We start from the raw sequence: 13,962 nt of genomic DNA, 5'->3' as shown, positions 1-13,962 counted from the left end.
AGTTGAACTAAATGTGCTGTTTCTTCCACTGCAGCCAGGAAGCTCTCATAGACTTTTGACAGTGTCGCCAAAAAAATACTGCTTCAGCTGTTTAAAAGATATCAAAAGCTTGTTTGACAATTCTAATCTCTTCCAGGAATTTCCTTTTCCATTTTCCCTCCTTATAAAAACTGATAGAAAGATGCTTATGAAATAGGAATGGAAAGTCAGAGGTATGATATAAAGTAGTGTGCATTCCTTGCACACAATCTCCATGCCTGGTCTGAAAATGTGGGCACTTCATTGTTAAGTTGCATTTGCTTTTAACTACTTGCAGAGCTGCTAGAGATAGCTGGGAGGAACCTGATGCCTTTGGGGCCCTTAGAGCAGTGACCAAGTACAGAGAAAAACAGAAGAAAAACAAAAAAATTACAGTGCAAGTGTCAACATCAGTCGACACAGCAAAACTGAAGTCAAAGGAAAGCATCACCATCCCTTTTGCTTTCAAGTTTCTTTGCTCAGTTTTGCACACAACCAAATGTGACAAACTGAAATGAGATACAACTTGAACTTTCGTTCTGGAACACATCAAAAAGGCACTGAAACATTGACTCAAAGGTCAATATTGTTCCCTTTTCTGTAAAAAAGGAAAAAAAAAGATTCCCAAGGAAGCTGTTAACACTATTCTGTCTTCTAAGGCTAATCCTTAAGCATATTCACTGCCACATAATGATGTGAAATACAGAGTATTACTGCAGCTATGGTGAAGAGCAGTTGGTTCTTCTCTAATGATAGAAGGAGATTCCGTGTTAACAACAGTGAGATAATTAAAGAGGTTGCCAATAAAAGAGCCACTGTGTTTGCAAAGACAGCTATTACATTCAGCAAATGCCAATTAGAGAAATGCCACTTTATGTGTATGATGGGTTGCTGCTGCACAAACACTCGCACAATTACAYGGTGAGTCAAAAGGACAGCTTACCTGCTCCTCCTTACCTTATTATTTTAACGCAAATATGCTCAGCTATTAGGCACACATATATCAGGCATTTAGGAAGGGAAACTAAAGCAATGAGTGTTGGGAAATGCACACTGGAGAGATAAAGAACCAATGTAACAAGGCTGGGTGTTGTGGGAGGTAATTTTTACCCTGTCTTTGCACTGCACAGATTAGAAATGTCATCTTTATATAACCAAGAAGTAAGCCCTTCCTCCTATAAATAAACTTAAATATAGTAGTATGCTGTTGTGTTGTTCTGGTGCTTGGAAGTTTAAAGTGAATATACAATTTTTGGAGTTACTTTCCTGCTGAAATGCTTGTAGTCCATGTGTCGTGCAAGCTAGTTCATATATTCCAGTTTTGTCATTTTGTGTCTTTGTATTATTAACATTGCTATGGCTATATGTTGCTCTTGATTTTTCTGTAGCATTCTCYGTGACTTCAATAACTGGAATAAATGGCAGTTTTGCCAGGGATGTGCTGCAGGACACGGCCTTGAGTGTTTATTGTCTGCCCCTGTTGGCAGGTGTTTTTCTTGCATTTTTTCCTGTGCTTTGCCTGAAGCTTCCCTAGACTCAGGCCCGAGGAGGCAGGAGGCTCCGTGGCCAGCGCTGCTGTCCCGCGTGTGCGTAGGCCGGCTGTGCTCCGTGCGGCCTGCGGGGATGCCAGGCCTGCCTTCCCTCACGGAGCGGCTGCAGGCCGGGCTGTCCTGGCTTCTCCCCGGCTCGTGGGGAGGAACCTTCCTCTCAGCCGCAGCGACTTGCGGGCCGTGGCCCGGATCTCTGCTCTCGCTTGACCTCGTGCCTCTTGTGAGATCCGCCGTAAGGCGGCCGCGGCAGCGCAGACCTTGTGGCGACTCCCTCCGCGGTGTGCGGGCTGCCGGGAGCATGTCCTGCTTCCATATATGCCGAGGTATTTTCATTGACACATTCTTCTCACAGGTTGAAAATCACTGGGGCCTTCAAGTCCCATCTTGCCCTAAAGTGGAAGCACCGCGTTATCCGCTGGGACCCGGAACCTGCCRGGCCAGGAAGGGGTGGCACAAGTTAAACGAAGAGCCTGAGTTTGAAATGTTTTATGAGATCACCGTCCTATTAAATTGGTTTACACAGATGGCTGCCTGGTTTGTTGCTTTGTCCTTGCTTAATAGTAACTGTTTATGGAAAAATGAATYGCTTTGCAGAAGTAGATCCAAAGCTCATGCTGTTGTTTCCTTCGCTGGAGGTCTCCATGTTATTACGGGCGTGCAAGGATTTGGCCTGAAACAGAGATTAATTGCTGAGCGCACGGTGAATAATTAACCATTTGACTTGTCCCTAAGCTCTGCAGTCRCCGGGTTAGGAATGATTTCCCCAGCTGCTGGCGCTAGGAGAAGGTTATTCCGGCTTCCAGCACCCGCGCTGCTGCCCACGGGTGCCGTGTGCGCTGTGCCCTCGTCCAGGAGCTGCGCGAGGCCGGTCCTGTTTCGCCTCCCAGCCGCTTCCCGGGGTTCTCCCGGGTAATGGCAGGGAGCCGGAAGATCCCGCCGTGCCTCCGAGAGCCACGTGCTGCATGTTGCAGTGAGCCCGGGTGGCTGGGAACAGATGAGCTCCTTAAAAATACCCGCTTTTTTGTTTGTTCTGGGTTCAAATTTAGATGCGTGTCGCTTGGCTTTCCGCGCCTGTTTTTTGCTGGCCTATTCATAGACGTGTGGTTTGTGTTTTGGAATATGTCTGAATATGTATGAACGCATGTGCAAGGGCAGGAGCTTGAGAGTAGCCCCCAGGTAGACACATTGGTTTTGGATCTGCAGCTAGCCTTAAGTGGTAACCACCAAGAAATAGAAAAGATTATTAAAAAAAAAAGAAAAAAAAAAGGAAATTAAATCTAAATAATGATGCTCTGCACTTTTGCAGGACTGTCTACTTAAGAAGCTCAGAGTGAGTTAGAAACATTGATGAAGCCTCTATTCTGGGAGGTGAGTATTATTATTGTTATTCTGCAAAACCATAGAAAATGCAAACCATTCGCCTGAGCTCATACACAGGGTTATTTAAGAGCTGTGGACAGATTGAGAAATATTCTACAACACATACTCTAACTGATCAATACTTAAAAATATGTTCTTTTGCCCTTCTGTTGAAGCAAGCGGTWTTTTTTTGCATGCAGTTATCATTTGGAGTGGTTCTTTTAATTTTCAGCATCTGGTTAATGGAATAGGTGACTCTCATGGAGACTTTTTCTCTGCAACCCTCCCTATCCTCTTGTGCAGTTTTATAGATACCGTTTTTGACAGGTAGTCACATGTGATAGGGGAGTCAGTGGAAGTCAAATACACCCACTGTATACAGTGGAAGTCAAATACATCCAGGCCAAATATCATATGGGGTTCAGAAGCGTTTAGTATGTTTCATTACTTTTTTATTTCAGCATTTYGTCATGGGCGGATGCAGCAGCAGTCTTTTAATAAATCCTCCTCTGAGTGGGACTTGTWGCCCATGTTTGCAGGCCCAGGAGGCCGCGCTGATTTGAATAACCGTGAGAAGTGAAACCGAACATTTGTAGGCACATGAACTGCAAGTAGCAAAGCTTGTAATTTTGTAACTTGCAGCTTGTAATCCTTGTAATTTTGATAGCCTTTGTCATTACAAGCTGCTCCATGAGAAACTGGGCCCCTTGTACGCGGCTGTGCTTGCCCTGCGCAAGTGTAACTCGGTGGTGGCTCTGCAGGGTTTCCGTGCTCCGCGTTTCTTGCTGACTCCTGCTCCGAGGTCCCACTCCTGGGATCCATTTCTGGTAGTGGGTTGGAAATGCTGACCCTCAGGCTCTGCTGTTATTTACAGTGATTTTCCTTTTGGCTTTGTGAGATAAACCCAGCGGACTTCTGCCTTCTGCTTCTCCCCATCATCATCCTGCGTTTGCTGTGGCAAGAAACGTCAGGACTGCAATTTCTCCCTTTGAGGTTTTTTCTTTTACTTTAAACTGGTGTTTTCCCTTAAAAGACATTTTGAATAAATTACCCTCTCTGTAGGCACCAGCATATATCAATAAAACATGAATTTATGCGTGCCAGCACCTACCTATTTTGTGTCTATTCAGAAATACGTAGTAGAAATAGACTGCAGTCCCATGTGGCTCCCGGGGTCTGCCTCGCCCGGCCGTCAGCTTCAGCCGACCCGCGTGAAGCTATGGGAAGGGAGCGCGGGGCCGCGAGCTGCCGGGGGCTCCAGCAGGAACATGAGATGCAAAATGTGGCTCCTCTGTGGCTTCTCAAGCATTTCTCAGTTCATAAGGAAATGGAAAATTAAAAATATGACACTATTTACTTCTAGCCTTGGCTTCATACTCTTGAAAGGGAATGAAAGTCCCCATTGGGGAAGTTACTTATTTGCAGGTTTGATTTCTGGGTAATACAACCTGCACAAAGGCTTTTACTACTTAAGACACTATTTAGTAGGCACATTATGACATTAGACCCATTAATAGCATTAATTGRTAATATGGTAATTTATTTTTCTGGAACTTACACTTTGTTGAATTGGAAATACAGATTGACAAGCCTGCTTGTAGTCTGTTAGATTCAGCTATGACTAATATGAGATACCTTCACCCTGAGATCTCCATCTTCCAAATATGTTTAGTTCACTCTATTTAGTTTGCTCACTTTTGAAACATTTAAGTTCTGCTTTAACCCAATCTATGTTGGAATTTTTAATGTGTCATTGACTGAAATTTTGTGGAACCCGTGCTGCAGTGTAACGTGCTGTGAGGGCTTTTGGAAGGAAACTACTTATTTGTCTCATCTTCCCAATGGGACAGCCAGAAGCACCCAGAGCACCTGTAAGAGTGCTGGATGAAGGGTGCACATTTTCCATGTTGCTTCCAAAGCTCGGTGTAACAGCACAGCTCTTTGCCTTGCTGTGTTTATGGCGTTAGCAGAAAACCCAGGTCAACTCCTTSATGTGAAGAGATGCTTTTACAGAGGGAGGAGAGGGCAGCAGGATCTTGGCGCGGCCGGTCCCAAGCTGTCGAGAGCATTTGGCTCCGGAGTGGAAGACCATTGCAAACCTCATCCCTTCCTGCCTCAGACACAGCCTGAACATGACACATCCCTGGGCCCCCGGGGGAGAGGGTTGATGGGGCATGCGGCAGTGCCAGCGATGCTCCCCGCCGCGGTGCCCCGGGGCCCTCTGGCACCACGGCAGCTCCCATAGGGCCTGCGCCGAGGAGAAAATGAGCTCCTGCTCCATGTGTTCACCGAGACATCGGTGATCCAATTGTCTCTAGAAGTGCTGCATCAAAAGGAAATAAACTCACTGTTTAAGCTTGTCTCCCACAAATGGACCAGTCTCTTTCATTTATAGCATTGAACGCTTCGCTGTGCTTCCAAACTGGTAAAGTCTCCACAGCTGGAAAGTTAAGCTCTGGTATGAGATGCTGTTAAGCCGTTGCTCCCTGATTAGAGGTGTGATTGTCATTAGTTCAGGGGTTTTTCAGCAGCTTTGTGGTTTTCCAAAACTCTCACCGGCTGGTAAGGAGAGCTGAAATTGTCACGGTTAAGTTGGGAGTTTCTGTGGAGATCCGTTCTGGTTTCCTGCGCCTTTAGAAACAAAATATGGGGCCGCYGTCTTCTGTCCGGTCAGAGCATTAAGTTTTATTGTTGAACTCAGAGCATTTAGATAATTTTTTAAACATATTTAGGTGGATAAACAATACAGAGAAACAGCTGGAGAGGAAAAGAAAACAAATGTTCATAGTAAGAAACCGCAGAAGATTCTGAAATACTTGGGTTTTGTTCTAAATTGGAAATAAGCCTTCAAAATTCCCCTTCAATAAGACATGTTTCAGAACATTTTAAATGTTATTTCATTTACATAAAGATATTTTGATAGTGTCAAAGTATTTCAACACATCTCATGTCTCATATTAAAAGTCATTGGGTAGTACATCAAAACGATTAAAATGTTAGTATTCAAGTATCTTGCTTTTTCAGATGAAATCTTTTTAAGCTTTTATCAAAAGTGTGGACAGAATTTATGGTATTGTGGAACTTTTCTGTCAAATCTTTAGTTTTTTTCAAGAAGCCCTTCAATGTGTAAAGTTTTGATCAGTTTTACATATTCTAAAAARTGTGGCAATTCTTATCATTTAGTTTCAAATTCAGAGAAGAAGTGAAATTTGTATTCTTCTACTGTCCTTAAAAATGATTACTCCCTAGGCCTGTCTATTTGCGAGTGCTATGATTTGGGCCCAGATAGCGATGGGTTTCCATTCCTGTGAGAATGTTTACAGTGGGCCGGTCTCAGGAATAGAAACCCAGCGAATCTTTTATGAATATGGGGCTCGCACATGCCCAGAGTCGCGAACCGCAGGCTTCAGATTTAGCCGGCCGGGAGGAAGGAATCCGCCCGCGCTCCAGCGAAAGGAAGCGCTCGCCGTGCTATTGCAGTGCGTGGCCTCCCGCCATCCGTGATGAAGTATTTAAGGGCTGTGCACCCAAAGTCTGGTGCCCTCTTGACCCATCATCCGTGAGCGGCAGCGCGGGAGGCTGGATGCGGCGCTGGCTCCGGAGCGGCCCCGTTGTGCAGCCTTCCCTCGTGCGCCGCTCGGGAAGCGGAAGCCGCAGACAAAGCGGCTTCTGGTGCCGCGCGGCGGGCCGCGCTCAGGGGGCAGCCGCTCTTTTCCAGGGACCTTTCCCGGCCCGGAGCTCTGCCAGCTGGGCGGACAGTGGCGCTGGGAAGCGGCCGGGAGCTGCTTCCTTCTGCACAGCTTCCCCGAGGATGAATGAGACACTTGGGTATTTTTGTTTTCCTGTTTTAGAAAAGAAAACCGGAGAATTATCATAACCCTGTGCCTTGGATGTGTATTTAGTTTTATTCCCCTTTTGACCATTTTATACTTTTTACCAAAGGTCCTTAAAACACTGGTTTGCCCATCATTTTCTTTTTCCACCACACTGTGAGTTGACCAGTCTTTTTTTTTTCCCCCTTTAATTCTTCTTCTTAAAGCAGTTCTGCTTATAGAGATTTCAGCATCTCCAGTAAGTATGCCAAGAATGCACAGTTATACTTTGTACTGCTAAATTAACAGACAGGAATAGTCACACCAAACCAGATTCAGCTCCCAGATGGGAAAGTGTCTCCTCTAGCCCAAATTTTAATGACTTTTTTACATGAGAAAGTTTCACCAATATATCATACGGTGTGATTTAAAACAAATGCTGTCATCCTTTTTTTTCCCCCCCCCGCCCAATGTTGGTGACAGGTAATTTGCAGGAAATATCGATAGTTTTCCTTCTTTTCAGTGACCAACTGGGCATAGGAAACATATGAACTTTTGGATAGTTTAACTCAGTATTTTGAATGATCTAAAATGTAAAAAGTTCATTTTTAGTTTATCGTTGCTACTTTTCTAAACACTGATTTGAAGTGAAGAAATGACTCTGATTCTTATTTGATTTGCTATATCTTTATATGCATTTAATCGTAATAGCTTTGTGGATTTAGTTCTAATTCATGTACGCGACAGGGTTTGAGGCCTAGATTACATAGGAACAATATCATAAAAGTGATTGCTGCAGTATTTGAGATATGAGGTACATACACATTTCTGCCTCATAATCAGGAAAAGTCTGTGCATGAGATCGTGAAATCTGTGGTCTTTGACAGTTTGTCTGTGCCACATGGAATATTGCAGATATCCCCCCTTGCAAATTCCAGTGTTGACCGTATTATGATGAAGTCTTAGGATTTAATGAAAAGAAGGGAAAGCACATTTTATTTTTACAAACACTTATACTTAAAGTCCGTTTGCCTGACTTTTCCTTGGAAACATTTCTAGGTTATTGCCATGAAACCTGGTGATTGCTTGAGTGCTGGAAGAAAAAAATTAAAAGGAATGTTTAGTCATGATGAGGTGAGCACTACAGAATTGTGTGTGATTGCACGAGGCATTGGACATTGCGCGTGACTCAATCCCTGTAGGTGCTCGGGTGCTAGGAAGGTACCTCAGGTTGCATTACTTTGTGCTGTGCTTCATTTCACAGTTTTCCTAGTTTTCAGTGTGCTGTAGCATTCTGCTGCTGTTTATAAATCTTTTAAGTGTGCACATTAAAAAAGTAATTAAATTGTCATTATAATTTATAGTATGCCTGAAGTCAATCACCTAATTAAACGGAAAGAGCAGAGAGGTAGCGGGTTCATAAGCATTTATTAAGTACTGCAGTATTAATTATGCAGGGCTTTTGAACCAAGCAGAAGAGGAAAGAGTGGAAACACCAATCTAAAAAGGCTTTCCATTGCTGCCCTTCTCAATTTAATAATATGAGACACCACCCCTAGTTAGTAATACAACACTAATGCTTTCTTTTTGTTAATTTTTAATGAAATTATGATGGATTTTTTTTTTATGACGATCACTTGCAGCATTTTCCTGTAATATTTTTAAAAGAATAATACGTCCCTGTGCAGGGCCCTATAAATATGTGAGCAGAATAGGAAGATACATTTAGATTTATGGTTTGGGGTGGGCCGCGTGTCCAASTCACGCGGCTGCCCTGGGAAAAGGGGCTTGCGGGCAGCAAAGGGGGCAGAGCAGAGGCAGGAGCAGCCGAGAAGGAGGCTCTGGGMGGCAGTGGGAAAGGAGGGCACCTGGGGGCATGGAGGCGAGGGCTGGATGCTGGCTCRCTTTTTGCATCCTTACACCTCCCGATAAAGGAGAGTCATGCAGCTAAAGCCAGCGGGTAGCAGGAGCTGAGCCTTGCAACCGTCTGACTTCCTACACCCAAAATGAGGGCAAGATGAGGCTTTAAAAGATATTGAGATGTATGCTGTAACTAATAAGAAGTAGAAGTGCATTATACTAGCGAGCCTGTGAAACACCAGCGCAATCTTACTGTGTTTCGTTTGTGTGTTGCTACATCTGATGAAGAGAATGGGGAGCAGAAGCCTTAAATTTAGAATTTTTTCTTTAGCTAGTTTGCTTTAAAAAAAAATAACAATGCAGAATTACGACCTAATGYGACATCTAAAAGCTAGGCCTAAGTTATTTGAAAATTGTAGGACCAGTTGACTGGCTCTTTCAGAAAATGGAGGTTGTGTCATTGGGGTGTAAATCGCTGCTGRAGGCTGTTTCTTCTCACAGTATTGAGCAGGCTGAACTAAACTGTCAACAAATAAAGAAAAAAGAAAAATAGCATGAAAAATGAAGACAATTCAGTGCAAATATATTGAATATATTAGTCTACAAGCACTGTGGTACTGTATAATATTAATGACTTGTTTTGCTCAGGGTTGCTGTTTCGAGSAATGATGTAAGCATTGGTTTATTTTGAAGCAAACCGTCTCAATGTTCTACTCATTTGATTAGACTTCAGCCTAAATAACTTGCTGGAGGGAGACCTCTGATTTGGACTCTTAATCAAATAAAATCAATAGTTTTGCTACTATTTCAGAAGGTGTAATTGAGATTCCATTTATAGCAAAGATAATATTTTACCATAAATGGAGTAAACCATGTTATTGACAACTCTTGGTTTCAGCATTCATAATAATCCCATAACTACCAAAATTGTTGTCATCACTGCTTCAGGTTAACACTATAACAGCATTATATAGGGAATGTAACTTGTTTGGAAAGAAAAAAAGATGTGTATTAAATATACATAAATGATTTTGGCCCAAGTACTCTCTCAGACAACATAATACAAGTTGGGTTATATAATTCATTTTATGGTCATTAAACTGGTCTTCTGAGTTGCATATTGGAGACTTAACGCTTGTCTGTTTGCATCAGTCTTTAATACAGGAATTGCTCCTGTGTGCCACTGTTAGGCAAGTTTTCAGCTTCTTGCGCTCGCAACAGGCAAGGCAGCCCCAACAGGGGTGTCCTGTGCAAGCTGTAGCTTGCTGTTTGTTGAAACAGGAAAAAATATTCCTCTTATTGAGTCTGGAAACACCCAGGGTGAGTACTATGTTGCAGATATTTGAAGCAACTGTGGAGTGAGCCATGTGGATACCTCTGCCAGTTTCTTTGTCACAACAGCAAAAAATCTTCTTTTATGACAGGACCTTCTTCATCTGTTTCGTTAGCTGTGTGTATGTTCATTGTTAAAATGGATCTTTCTTTTGTGTAGAAAGGTAAAGAATTGATTTGCAGTCCCAAATTCTACTTAATTGCACTGAAAAAATACAATATTTTAACCCATTCCTGTGAAAAAGAATTGCTAATCTTCGTGCATTCCAGCTGTGACAGGTGCTGTGTCGCGGATGTGGGTTTTGAACACTGGAATCTGTATTTATAGGTTGCTCAGAAAGCTCTCAGAGCAGGGGAGCCTGGCAGAGGYCTGAGTTGCACCTTGGCAGAGTTTAATCGATGAGTGTTTTGTAGCACGAGCCCTGCACACACAATCACAGCGTGTGGCTCCAGACAGGATAGTCAGCGACTCTCTTGGGAAGGCTGAGCAGGCTACTGATTTTCTCTGTGCCTCTCTCCCTCATTTGCTGCAGGAGCAGAACATTTGTCAGCCTCACAGGGGTGTCCTAGTCATTAATATGTATGAGGCAAAGGACGTTATTTAACAATCAAGGTATGTGTGTGTGTGTCAGTGCCCCTGCAGTGGTGGCAGCCCAATTAGCCTTCTCAGAAGTAGCTTTTCAATTAGGTAACTTTAGGCCTGCTACTGATGTAGCTGAGGCAACCTGGAACTTAGTGTGGACTCGACAACCTTCAGAGAATTTAGGCTGATGTGGCTTCACTTCTAGTAAAACCTATCTAGATGATGGCTGCATTGCAGACATACGTTTAGCTAAGGAGATGAAACTCTGTATTCAAGCTGGGTTGATGTTCCCTGGAATTACAGGAGTACATCCTGAAGAAGAGTAATATTAAATTGCAGGTGTCTCATTAGTATGTGTATTGATTTTGTATGTGTAATTTTCTAAAGGAGTATCTTGGGAGATCAGTATTAAATCTGAGAGAACAGATGCCACTGTAAAGCAGAGATATGTAATGACATATTTGCAATTTGAAGACCCTTAGATAAATTCCACTGAGAGCTGATGTAAACATTTCCAATCCTCTTCACCTCACTAGAGCAAGAGCCAAAAGGTAGCCCCAATTCACATGGCTCGTTGACGAGATGAAAAGGCCCAACTGCAGGATGAAAGAATACCTGAGGTAAGAATTCTAGGTAGACTTAGTCTGGAGGAAGAGTAACTTAGAGGTCTAACTGTGCATATACATGCAGAAGAGTTGGATGGAACAGGGCAAGAATTTTCTCATGTTGTGTGGGGGAAATACTGCAGTTAGGCTGCAGTGGGGAATATTTTGCTAACCCATTTGATATTGGAAAGGGGTTACTACTACACAACATTTAGGTCAGTGGAGCAAACTGCTATGGGAGGGTGTGGAGTTAGTCATGGCTAGATTAGATACACATCTATTGTAGATGATTTAGGATGACCCATTTAGAGCCTGCTTCCAACCCAAATGTTTCTCTAAATTTTGTTCTCTTCCAGTACGACTCTTGTCAAGTTGACTCATTCTTTCAGACAGCATGTGAGTTATTACAGTCCTATTGACTAAAAAGCTACCTGCACTAAGTAGAAGGACATATAAATTATAAATACTATCAATTTAACTTTCTGTGTTATAGCAGATAGAAAATAGCAGAGAATTATTAAAAAATTCAAAAGTACTTACAAATAATCCTTTCTAATCTGCATTAAAACGGAAATATTTTGGCTATTCTTAAAGCAGTTTGTTTTCTTGGAAAATCCATAACATTTTAGTGGCTTATGTCTCACAGCAAATAAGAAAAATGAGAAATATTCTGTRTCCCTGTGACTGTGCCAACTACATATTTCTCTCTAAAACCATAGGTCACAGAGATAGTCTCAGGGAAGTGTTTGGAGAACCTAGAGAGCATTAAGGCAATGCATGTGTATGCTATGTGTGTGTATGCCTGTATGCATACACTACTATGTAACAGTGCGATAAACTTACTCAGCTGTTACTGGAGCCAGTGGAAATTTTTAGTGTCCCAAGGCACTGGATATGTGTGGCTATGATTTCTTTCATGATAGGTTATTGTACAAAAATAAGCTGTCTTTTAAAATAAGTGCAATTGAAGGGTGAGGGAAGAGTCACTGTTATAAAAGAAGCCTAATGTATCGCAAACCACCCATAACTGGAAAATATTTTCACTTAGAACTCAAATTCTGTAACTTTTTCCTGTGACATGCTTCAGTCCCATAATCATCTTTGCAGCTCTCCACTGGACTTGCTGCGTTAGGTCCATGACTTTCTTGCCTAGGACTTCAGAGGTCTCACCAGGGCTGAGCAGCGGGGAAGGATCAGCTCCCTCAACCTGCTGGCAGCACTCTGCTCAATGCAGACCCGGATACCACTGGCCTTCGTTGTTGCAAGGGCTTGTAGCTCATGGTCACCTTGTCCACCAGGATCTCCCAGGCCTCCCCTGACAAACTGCTCTCCAGCAGGTGGCCCCCTCGTCGGTTAGGGCCTACAACCCTATGGTGTAGGGGGCTCTTCCAACCCTATAGTGTAGGGGGCTGTTCTTCCCGAGGTGACAGACTCTTCACTTCCCCTTTTTTTTACCCTCAGTAAGTTCCTCTCTGCCCATTTCTTTGCCTGTCATAGTCCCTCTGAATGGCAGCGTAACCATGTAGTACATCAGCCGCTCCTCCTGGTTTCGTGTTGTTTGCAAACCTGCTCAATGTGCATTTGGCCCTATCCAGGTCTTTAACAAAGATGTCAGTCATCATCAATGAAGATGKTAATCTCTATTAAGCTTCATTAGCAAAGGTGTGTTGGCCCCAGCATGGGTGACAGAGCAGTGGAACACRCTGCCCAGGAAGGTTGTGGAGTCTCCTCCTCTGGAGGTCTTCAAAACCCGCCTGGATGCCACCCTGTGCCACATGCTSWAGGTGTGCCTGCTTGAGCAGGAAGGTTGGACTAGATGATCTGTAGAGGTCCCTTCCAACCTTAAATATTCTGTGATTCTGTGATTCTGTGACCTGCTAGTGACTTGCTCTGAGATAAAATTTGTGCCACTGATCACAACTCTCTGAGCTTGGCAGTTCAGCCAGTTTATAATCCACCTCACCGACCATGTTCCAAATTCTTTTATTCTTTTTGTGAGTTTAGTTGATTGCTTTTTGTTCTTATCGTGATAAAATAATCGTTTGTTTTCTTGAAATACTTGTTCTTTTATCATTTAAATGGTTTCTAGAGATCACAAAGGTTCTGAAACAGTATGAAACAATTTGGTATATAATTGAATGTTAATACATCTCTTCTAACTTCTTGAATTAGAATCTGTAATGTCAATTTGAATCTGTAATATTAATCTCTACAAACACTGAAGCGGGAATTTGAATATTTCTTTGGAGATACAGAATTSTGTAGGGTATTTTATTTTCCTCTCTTTTTGCTAAGTTATGTCCTTTCTACTACTTTARTTGTATCTGAGTTTCAGAATGACCACTGTTGTTTGTTGTGCCTTTTCTTTTTCCTTAGCAGTGACATTATGTTTTCCTGACAGAAACATTTTTGCTGTCTAGCATGTTGACTGTGTTATCTAAAAGTGTTTTTAGGTCACATGCTCTTTCTTGGCTTCTATCCTAGGGCAGTTTTTCCTCAGTTGGACTTTCTAATGTTAGTGTGGCCTATTACTACTTTCCTGGTTTTATTAGCTTTTTAAGCAGAAGCCCTAATGAAGAATCAAATCTAAAGGTTTCAAGGGCCCAAATTTTACCTGAAGCAGTACTAAAGCAGCATTAAATGGCTTAAAACCAGCCTGTCTGCCTAGTTCCTGGGGCAACCGTGGCTTCAAGATACTCCACTATAATGGGAAAGAGCCTCAGAATTCAGGTTTTGCTCCTTGGCAGGCTCTTTAAAGTAGCTATAAGGCCTCTTTCTGGCATTTACTGCTAGGATATCAGTGCGAGCTGGCACTTGCCTTTTGCACACTGACAGGCATGAAT

The 13,962-nt window shown here is 42.8% G+C and overlaps 1 protein-coding gene across 2 annotated transcripts in view; it reads left to right on the top strand.

The window, feature by feature from the left end:
* HIVEP2 (human immunodeficiency virus type I enhancer binding protein 2) overlaps positions 1-13,962 on the top strand; it is a 103,316-nt gene that overhangs the window by 24,238 nt on the left and 65,116 nt on the right. Inside the window, exon 2 of one of the 2 annotated variants that reach the window (XM_026039183.1) lies at positions 2,875-2,936. The exons of the other annotated variant lie outside the window; for it this stretch is intronic. The gene's annotated coding sequence lies outside the window, so the exon portion shown is untranslated. The remainder of the gene's footprint in view (positions 1-2,874; positions 2,937-13,962) is intronic. 2 annotated transcript variants of the gene reach the window in all.

The sequence above is a fragment of the Nothoprocta perdicaria genome, unplaced genomic scaffold (assembly GCF_003342845.1).
Source record: "Nothoprocta perdicaria isolate Ctin4 unplaced genomic scaffold, notPer1 scaffold_221, whole genome shotgun sequence".
In the NCBI taxonomy this organism is placed as follows: domain Eukaryota; kingdom Metazoa; phylum Chordata; class Aves; order Tinamiformes; family Tinamidae; genus Nothoprocta; species Nothoprocta perdicaria.
Note: the sequence above shows the minus strand (reverse complement) of the source record. Positions and strands in the feature narration are given on the sequence as shown.